The following is a 10,669-nucleotide window of genomic DNA, read 5'->3' on the forward strand; positions in this document are numbered from 1 at the left end:
TAGGGGTAAACGGCGCCCTCTGGTGGTTCTTTCCACGACACACTCCGTGGAGTGAGGGGGGGGGGGGGGGGGGCGACTAAAGGCCTGGCTGGACAGACGTCAGCCATCCTAATTACTCTTTCAGTAGTGATGGAGCTGAAGAGCCAGAAGCGCTCAGCGTGGCGTCTCAAAGCGTTTAAGTGCTGAAGCTCCAGCAAACCGCTGCACACACACACAGCTCACCCTGCAGGAGGATCTGGAGCCGCTGCAGCCTTTAATGTTAAATGTCCCCTCAGCATCCAAAGGTTGCTTTAATCCGACAAATCAATGAGTGATTCACTGGGTACAGTAGTAGTGTTGCGATTGAAAGGGTTGGGGGTTTGATTCCAGCTTCCCTTTGTCACATGTCAAGGCGCCGCTGGGCAAGGCATGGCGTTCAACTCCCACGTTGCCTACTGATCTGTGTGTGTGGCAATAGTGTGAAGCGCTGTGTGGTCAGTGTGACTGGAGAAACGTGTAAATTCAAAACATTTAGTTTTTTTTTTTTTAATTATTCTTTACACTTTAACTTGACTTTATTCATACAAACTTATTTTCCGATGTTGAGCTGTAAACTTTTAAATCAAATCCGTGTGTTTTTGAGTGAAATGACAATGAGACGGGGAGTATTTCTTTTGGGTTTTTTGGTTTTTTAATGGTTCGATTGACACCGTCAAACCCATCAAACAAACAGGATTTGAAATGTTTTATTTTTAATAGAATTTTGGACAAATATGTAAAATAAAAAACAAAAACAAAACCAAAACAGCAAAAGTGAAATTTTATTCACTTCATTTTGTTGTTTTTTTTCCTTAAAAAAATATCCGCCGTTACCCCCTTTGTTCACAAACCGTTTCAAAACTGGAACAAACAGAAATAGTGTGGTCAATTCTGAGAAGCTGGAAGGCCATAAACATTTGTTGGCAAATATAAATATAGTGGTTTGAAGAGGGTTTTCAAATAGATCACACGGAAAGAGTGTACAGAGAGTTTTCACGACAGCAGGACACCCGGCACTGCCTGTATCTACCTTTATTAATGTAGAAAACCAGAATCCATAGTTACCGCCTTAAATCGATGCTTTATGACAAGGAAATATGTACATTCAGCCAGCGCCGTCTCTGGTTTCTGCTGCTTGCATTGCCCCTTTCATCGTGATGATTGTCTATTCGGGGGCGTAATTATGAGAGTACGTGTAGTAATTCTGTGGCCCTCCCCTACCCGGTGGGTAAACCCAAGAGCAGGGCCCACCTCCAGTCCCGTCCCCGTGTTCCTGTCCTCGACCTGGCCGAGGCCAGACTCCTATCGGAGGGGCTCCTCTGCCTCTGAAGCCCCCTAAAGAACCAGGACCCATAGCGCCACGCACAGGCCAGTGGTCCACGTGTCCAGGAATGCCTCCTATACTGCCATAACCCAAACCCCCCACTGGATGTGGAGGCAGCTTGGGTCTGGGTATGGAGCCCCCTCTGGTGGCCATTGGGGGAATACCCACTGGAGTTCCAAGGCTTTCAGCACCACTCCCAGGAGTCCTGCCCCCCTGGGTGCCAGGGGTGCTGCCCACGGGAATTTCACCCGTTTTGGGGACGGCGCCGGGGTCCGCCGAGCTGGACGGTACCGCGCCCTGGCTGCAAGCAGTCTCACAGGCGCTCGTCTCCGCCACGCCCCAAACGCTTTCTCCAGACCCGCCGAGTGTCCTTTCGTGCTGCGTGGGGGTCCCGCCGGCACTATTGGGAACGACCCCCGTGTACCTGGGCTGGGTCGTGTCGCCGTGTTCTTTGTAAGGTAGCGCGCTGACGAGCGGCGAGGCGGCAGCCGGCGCCGCTCCTATGGCGTCTGGCACGTGCGTCTGCCCCTGCATAATCAAGTGAGGGGGAGGGGGAGGACGCTTGACCTCTAAGGGCAGGGAAGCCAGGTTCGCCAGAGGCCCCACCGCGGCCAAGACGGGCGGAGTCGGAAGTGCCGGAGCGAGGGTGGTCGAGGGGCGGTATTCTTGTTCCTGCGTGCTGCTGCAGGGCGAGGCGGGATACGCCGGGGACGCCACGTAGCTGGAGGAGCCGCTGTAGGACGACCAGGAGGCGGAGGGGCAGAGGAAACTCTGGTGGGTATTTACAGGGAACCCTCCTGGCGACATGCCGCCGATGTCCGGGCAGGCCAAGCCGATCTGGTTGGCGGCTTTGAACTGGGAGATGGCCGTCTTGAGAGCGCTGCATTCGGCCAGCGCCGACGTCCTGTCGGGGGTGGCCTGCAGGTCGGCCAGCGGCGGGCGAAAGTCGTCTTTCTCCGACGGCGGCAGCAGCGGCAGCGGCTCGGCCTTGTTCTTGTTAGCCTGAACCTGCTCTAGAGGATCTGACATGGTTGGTGGCTCGCCGTCGTCGGAGTCTAATGACATGTCCTCCGCCTCCACGCACTCATCATTCACTACTGGGAGAAGAGGGGAGGGCAGAGAGGGAGAGGGCGAGAAACACAAAGGCGTGAAGGAATGAAAACAGATGAGGAAGAGTGTAATCTTTTTTTTTTTTTTTTTTCTTGTGCTTAATGTTCCTGTTGATGATACTCACCAGTGGAAGGTGGTGTAGGAAGCTCATTCTGATTAATGGATCCAATCAGACTGTGAAAACCGCTCATAACATCGTCAATGCTCGCGATCACTATTCCATTCCTGGAGTACTGCAGGAACATTTCGAATGGCCTCTCTGTTTAAAAAAGAACAAAGCAAAAAAATAAAACTCCTGTTTGCTTTGAGTGAATGTCATGTTAGTTCAGCATCGTCCACAAAGCACGCTTCAAACTAGAGATGTGCCGAAAAGGGTCTGACGTGGTGAGGAACTGCCAACGCTAAAAGATGTTTAGAAACAACTAATCTCCAGGTAGTAGGATTTTGGGGAATGTATAGCGTTTAGTTTATTTTTCTTCCTTCTATGGTCAGCCAATAACCAATCAGAGCTGAGGAAAGGACAAGTGGCTCATTTTCAATCCGTCGATCTGTGCATCTCTAGTGAAAACAAACAAAAGCTAAAAACAAACAGAGAGCGGATGAAGCTCTTAACACGGTACCTGTGAGGAAGATAAGGTGCCGCTGTTGCGTGTGCTGAGCTTGAAGCTTGATCAGGCACTCCAGATCTGGAGCCTGCCGCGACTGGGTGTCACACTCGTGATACGGGAGGAACTCCACCAGATGCTTCTTCTGGTAACTCGTTAAAAGGTTCAAGAGCCCCATGGCGTTGGTGTTTAACCTTAAAGAGAGCAAATGAGAATATCCACACAGGCCTGAGATCCACAGATCAAAGAGTGATTTGTCAGTGTTTAAACATTTTGTACCATGTCTTTGGATTTAAACTAAAATTGGGATCATGCTATTGTTGATTATAAATATGTTCTGTAAGGACTCCCTCTAAAATGAGATGGTCTCATTTTAGAGAGGGTCTAAAGGGGCTATACTTGAAATAAAATAAATAGAAATAATAATAATTGAACTTTATTGATCTCACAATGGAGAAATTCATCTACAGGATGTTGTTTTCACGTTTATTCCCTACCAAACAGGAGCGTATACACATCTGAAATTACAACTTCAATCTAATTTAGCCGTCACGTAGCGTTAAAATGTGCGTACGAAGTGCGTATTATGCTTCTAGTGTAAATTAACTGACAGATTAAAATGAAAATCTAAGCGTAGGATGCACGTATGCTGCGCTTATGCGCCGCAATGTGTCCGGTGCGTTTCCTCCTCAACATCTAAGAGTTGATGTTTTGTTTGTTGTCAGTACTAGGTGAATAGATTATGGAAATGAAATTAGCAAAAGGTAGTTTTTATTTATATTTGATGACTGGGTTGTTTCTCTTTTTTTGGAAAACAAACTTAAAATGAAAAAAGAAGTGATTTAAACACGGCAGAGTTTTACGTCTCCATTGCTGCCGTTTCACTACTGACCTGCCCAGCTCTTTCAGCTTCTTCTGGGACTTGCAGTGGACCTTCCACTGCCAGGGCTGTTCTGGAGTGCTCTGTTCCTCCAAGAACTTGAGCAGCGCCTGCAAACGATCTGCAGAGAGCAAGCAAGAGGTCAGGATGTGTCAGCGCTGAAACGGGTAACTCAATATGCTTTTAAATACGCTCAGAAAACTGTTCGCCTACCAACGTAAAGCAGCTGGAATGAGACGTGGACATGGGTGATTCTGACCTGATTAACAACTATCTTGACATTAATTTAAGGTCTAGTTTTCAGGAACACAGACTGCGCCACCTGGACTGTTAATAATGAAAAGATTTTTATGATTTTTATGAACCGCCTCCTGGACCCTCTGCAACAAATGGGAAAATGACAAAAACTGAACGCGACAAACAAGAGGAACTTTCTCACGAGCTGATGTACAGCCAGCAATGTCTAACCTTTAACTTAAATCTAATTACACAATTCATTCGGGGTTTTTTTTCTTCCTTTTTTTACAGGAGAGAATCTGCATCCACGGAGACTCGTTAAAAAATAAAAATCTGTTTTTTTTTTCTTTGCATTTAATATCCCACCTGAAAGGTTTTTCACTAAAACAACCATCCCTACAGGCTACAGCACAAAATGTCGGCGGGGAAGACAAGAGCTCACGCGATGCACGGGCGGCTAGAACCACAGAAACTCGCGTCAGGGTTTGCTCCACAACGATAACAGTGAGTGATATTCACACTGGCCTAAATAGAAATGAGAGTAACAGAGACGCAGCCGATGACCAAGAAGGATTTGGTGTTAGCTGGAGATGAAGTGAGAGATCTTTGACTCGTTGTGAAGAAGATCAGCTGTACTCGGCTGTGATAAGCGATAATTGGTTTATATTTGCATCGTAGCCGTCTGACTGGTAACAGAACTATAGGTTCCCAGCTCGAGCTCTAACTGATCAAAACATTACAGCTTAATCATAGGTCTGCTTTAGGGAAAATAACGGCCTGTTTCCCAGCAGATAAAAAGCGCCTACTCTGTCACGGTGTTAACAGAAAGGATGCCAATAAACAACCTCTAATTGGATAAAAAGAAACGGGAGTAAAAACGTCCCGACACGGGAAGCTCTGTGACAAACCAGCACTCTTGATTTTCTTTTCTATTTATTTCTACACATCTAGTACTTCAGTATTTTATTCCAATACAGCCTATTAGACAAACATGGACAAACGACAGGAAACGACGGTGGTATTAGGGCTGGGCGATAAATCGATTTAATCGATTAATACGAATTTATAATTCTTTAAGATTTCATTTTTGGAAAATCTGGATTTTATTTTGTCAATACACTCATTGGGTTTCCATGAAGAGAACAGCATGTGATGCTGAATATATGTTTAGGCAAATGTATTGTCAAAATATTGTTAAGTAGAAACTTTTTTTTTACCATAATATGAGGTATTTCATTTACTTGTTTACTTTTTTTTAACTTAGTTTAAAGTTCACAAGTACAGTGAAGCCTCTTCTTAGCTCAATGTGTAATACCACTAGCAGCAAATGTTTTGTTATATTTTCATTGTTTATAATGGCACGGCTGCCATCTTGTTTTACAAGCATGTTTCACAGCTTGTTTTTAGTTGCAATTTGAATTCAGGTCAACTTCCTGACAAAATGCTTGACATAAAAGCAAGGTTTTAAAATAATTTCTTTTTATGAAACAAAAAGGAGGAAAAAAATCGATTAATCGGATTTGGTATGATAAAATCGGAGATTTATTTTTTAATCCGTATCGCCCAGCCCTAGGTGGTAGACGTCTTCCGCTTCCCGTTCTAGCCGCGTCCAAAGTTTTACCTTTAACTTAAAAGAAATTCAGCTTTTAAGGAGTAAAACCCACCCTGCGTGATGAGGTCGGGGTTGAGCACGAACTCGTCGGACACCATGAAGCCTCCCGACACAAACAGCTCGTTGTACGTGTGGTTCTTGACGTCGTCCAGAGAGTCCACTCCAGCGAAGCTCACCGACGGCAACTTCTTCAGGGACACCAGAGCTGGAATCTGCAGCAAGACGACGCGTTTTAACATCAAAAGTTGAGCCGCTTCTAAGGTTTTATTGTCAGCCTAACCAGATAATAAACATTATGCATCTTTAGTGGCTTTAGGGTGTAATGCCACTGTAAGGGAGAGTAGCCTTAAGAGATATTAAAACTGCCTCCTGTTAGATGAGAACGTGGAAAGGGGCACACAAAAAAGAGAGTGGTTTATTCCAGAGATAAACTTTCCCAGATGCTTAAAATACATCAAATTTACAATTTTAATGGTTTTCTTTCTGAAAAAAAAAAAAAAAACTAGAAACAGCAAGGAAACTGTTTTTATTTGACACAAAAAATTAACAAACCAAGATGAATTTCCCTATTGGGCTTGAAGTGCAAACCTTAAAATAAGGCAAAAATAAATAAAATGTCCCGCTTGAACAACCATGAGTGTCCCTGTTGTGATTAATAGTGCAATAACTTGCCTTTCACAAAACTCTCACAGCAGCTGCCTGCGAGGCAGCACTGAGGGAATAGCAACACATCACGCAGCTCTAGCAGCTGTCGTGAGACGGTAACAGACAGATTGCTGCTTTCACGTGAAGCTGTTAAATCGCCAAAAACACAGAAAAAAATGCCACTAGATTTGTTTCTAGTCACTTTTTTTGTTTTTAAATAAAAGTTGCTAGATGGCTCTGAAAAGTCCCCAAATATGAGTCGCTAAGTAGGAAACACTGGACTGTCGTCTCTAGTTTTCCTTCTCTACCGAGAGCAGATCAGAGGAGCCGGAGGGGTTGGCTTTTCAAAATAAAGTACATTTTAACATCTCATGATATTTAAATTCATTTTAAACTCTGATTATGATTAGAAAAAGTGCCAAAATACAGAGGAGCTATGCTATATCATATGCTTTACATTGTTTTAACATTTTGAATTGATTCTGAAGGTGTGGCAGCTTTTATTTTGGTGTGTCGGTGTTCCACCATCAAATACATGTAGCGGAAACCCTCAGTTAAAAAAAAAAAGTTTCCTATTTAAAGTGTTTCCACAATATATTTTCCTAAACATATATCCAAGATTGCAAGCTTTTACCAAAACAATTAACCCTTTCAGGACTGATGTTTATAGTTATATGGAGGCCCAAATGGTGCATTGGAGAAAAAAAAAAGAAGAAAAATCTTGATTTTCCAAAAATTAAATCTTCATAAATTGCAAATTGAACTTAATCGATAAAAATGTATCTATCGGCCACTCCTAGCTTTCCACTGCCTAGATGTGAATGTCGCAACAAACCCAGAAGTGAGTGGAGGATGAGCGGGAGGATGGGAAGCTGCTGTACCTTGTGAACATGCGCAGCGATGTCCTCGTTCCTGATGATGATGAGCAGCTTATCCAAACTTCCACTGTTTTCCAGAAACGTCTGCGGGCTGCACTCGCTGTTGCCCAGACTTTTCAAGTACTCCTTTTTGACAGACAGCAGAGACGTATAGTTAGGGACAGACGGACGAATGACGGCGTCCCCCCTCCTGCCACCCTTCCGAGGATGAGTGACGGACACAGAAGAAACAGCGGAGCATCGAGACCGGAAACGAGAAACATCCTGCTGGCGCTTTGCCCGTTGGAACTTTGTTTGTAAACATCTGCGAGTGCTGACGGCGACGGTTGCTCTTTGAATTTAATTAAAAGACGGAGAAATGTGCAACAAAGGCCAGCAAATGAATTAGGGATACAACTAAAGCGTCTCGCATTAGTCCCAATTCATTCCTTTTAATTTGGGAATGAATGAAGAACAGAACTCTATCATGTTATATTTTTCATATTATTGTGGTCTATTCAGATGGTTCACATTATCCAGTCTAAATGTAGGAGTTAAAATATTTTCTAAGCTATAAAAGTAGTAATTTGAATTAGAGATGCTTTACTTCTTCGGAAACAGCCAATTACTGCAAAAATGAGAAATAATTCCCCCCAGAAGTAAAGAGTCCCACAATTTCAGTTCATAAACACACCAATCAACGGAAAATATTTTGATTGACTTTTTTTAGTTTGATAAAAAAAAAAAAACTGATTAAAGTTAAGGATAATCTTGTAATCCCTACATTGTCTACAGGATTCAAAACTAGAACCTCCATCAAAGAACCTGCAGCATGTTTGTGCTTTTTAGCCCTGAAGGAAAAAACATGGAGATCGGCTCTAAAAGAAGACAGGAAATGGGTACTAAGCTAGAAAAATGCCTGATTGGTGCATCTCTCATTGAAATTGTGATGAATAAAACAAGGCTGGACGATAATTCAATAACGATATATATCGATCGACAGACGTATATCGATGATAGAAAAAAAAGGTTCAATAAAAACTTCAATAGAATAACAGTTTTCCTTTCTTTTGCATTCTAGCCTATCTTGTAGGTTAATATTACATCATTACATCCTCCCAACCAATCAAAAACGCAGACCCAGGAACCGAGCTCCGCCCCCTTCAAAGGGTTAGGAGAGCATGCGTTCTTTTTACTTTTTTAAATACTTCAGGTTTTGGTAAAAAAAAAGTTGGTTGAATAAAGCATTGAGTTTGAATTCAGCGTTTGTGTGTTCTTTATCTAAAAACAAGTCGCTAAGCAACAGCATAAAATGGCCAGGGCTGCACTTAAAATATGTTTTGAATTTGTTGATAATTATTGATCAACATGATTTCCATTTTATCGACGTGCTTCGTTTCCCCCTACATCGTCCAGCCTTAGAATAAAAGCAGAATCCGCTGTTCGGCGGAGAGCTCCACACTAGGGGTTAACGATTTTGGAAAATAATCTAATTGCGATTTTTTTTTTCTTAATATTGCGATTTAATGCGATTTTTTTCCAGTTAAATTTATCATGTCTTTTTAAACATATACAAACAACAAATCAACTTGTTTCCTCGCCGTGCGGTTTAGTTGCTAAAAGACCCACAGCATCTCAACTTGGAGCAGTAATAATTGCGTTCTGCCTACAATATATTTCAACCAAAATTGCAATTTTGACTTTTCTCTGCATTAACCACAAGCAACAAAAATGGCCTCTAAATAAAGATGTTTGTAAACAAGGACTATTTAAAACAAGAACTTTTAATGTTTCTATTAATCAGAATATTGTTCAAGAGAACAGCTTTAAGTTGATTTGGACATCAATCCTTGTTGAACATAAAGTGCAACCAACAAGCAAGTCTATGTATTAAACTGATTGACCTGTACTTAATGCCATGTATGATTATATAAACTCTAAAACAAGTAATAAAATTAGATTATCTCACTGCTGCAACTGTCTTCCCTTCCATGTGGAGCAAACCCACTTTAAACATTTTACCAACACCTAATGGACGTGTATAATTCACTAATTGTTACATAGCCAAAAATTGCAGACCTCTGCGATTTGGAAATTGCGTTTTTTTTAAAATCGCGATTATATTGAAAATGCGATTAATTGTTCAGCCCTACTCCACACCGTACCTTGATCTCCTTGCACACGGTGCCGTCCTCGCCTTCTTCTCCGGAGTAGATGTAAAACTTAACCGTGTTCTTTGTTACGTCCTTGAAGATCTCCACCAGGCTGGTGAAAACCTCGGGCTTCAGCTGCCCGATGAGGCTCCCGCTGAGCAGGCTCCCGCTGCCGTCGGCACACCGGCGCCGGCCGGGTGGGAGTTCAAGTCTGGAGAGTCGGCTGTGGTGTGAGAGGGCGAGTAAAGCACGCCCCCCCTGTCCGGCGACGACGTTTCCGTTCTAGCCTTGACGGACGCCGTGCCGTTGCCGCGGCAGCTCGCTTTGCCGCCGTTGGAGGACGCGGCGGTCTTCGAAAGGGAGGGTTCTGCTTTAGCCGCGGAAGCCTGGACGGTCGCCGGAGGAGGAGCTGTAAGACCGGAGGCGGTGGCAGGGGGAGGGGGAGGAGAGGTGACGTTGGGGGAGGCAGGTGCGACGGGGATCAACTTGACCATCTTTTCGCGTAGCGCTTCGACGTGCTCGGCGACAGAGACGGGCGGGAACGTAGCGGACGACGTAGTTCTGAGTAAGGAGCCTGCCGGTCTGCCAGCAGCGACGCAGGGACAAAGCCGCGGGGAGGGCTGCCGAGGTATAGCTTGATGCACTCAGTCCTGCATTATGTGCTTGATGTCGAGGACAGGCTGTGGAATACTCCTGGTTCACCACCGTGTCCAAGCTGAGGGGGAAAAGGGCCGGAAGGGAACCTCCTCTCCACCATCAGAGCCGGCAGCGTTGTTTTGCTTCCGAAGGCTGGCGTGCGTCGGCCTTTGGCTCCTGGCGGGTTTCTGCCCGCCGGCGCGGAGCTCTGTGTTCAGGCCTGGACCTCGGCCAAGGCTGGGCTTTGTCCTGGGGGGGGGGGGAGTGGAGAGGAGAGCCGTCACAGTGGAATGGCCTTGGTTGACCTCTGCCTTAAAATATGCAGAGCAGCGGTCTGCGTCGGCCGTTTCCCAAAGTTTTAATGGATTACATTTTTTTTTTGAACCGTTACTGGTTGATTTTAGGACGCACGCGAAGGACAAACTTCAGGAGGTTAATTATATACTCAATAACTTCTACTAAATGCACTTAAAAAGTAAAGCCTTAGGGGTCCAGCTGTGTCCCTGGGACACCCAAAAAAATTGACTAAGGCAGAAATATTATGCAGCAAAATAGCTCTCCTATTATAAATATTCATAATTTTAGTCATCAA

The 10,669-nt window shown here is 44.3% G+C and overlaps 1 pseudogene; it reads right to left on the reverse strand.

The window, feature by feature from the left end:
* Positions 1-645: 645 nt before the first annotated feature.
* LOC118561486 lies at positions 646-10,156 on the reverse strand (annotated as a pseudogene).
* Positions 10,157-10,669: the final 513 nt, after the last annotated feature.

The sequence above is a fragment of the Fundulus heteroclitus genome, unplaced genomic scaffold, assembly GCF_011125445.2.
Source record: "Fundulus heteroclitus isolate FHET01 unplaced genomic scaffold, MU-UCD_Fhet_4.1 scaffold_641, whole genome shotgun sequence".
In the NCBI taxonomy this organism is placed as follows: Eukaryota; Metazoa; Chordata; class Actinopteri; order Cyprinodontiformes; family Fundulidae; genus Fundulus; species Fundulus heteroclitus.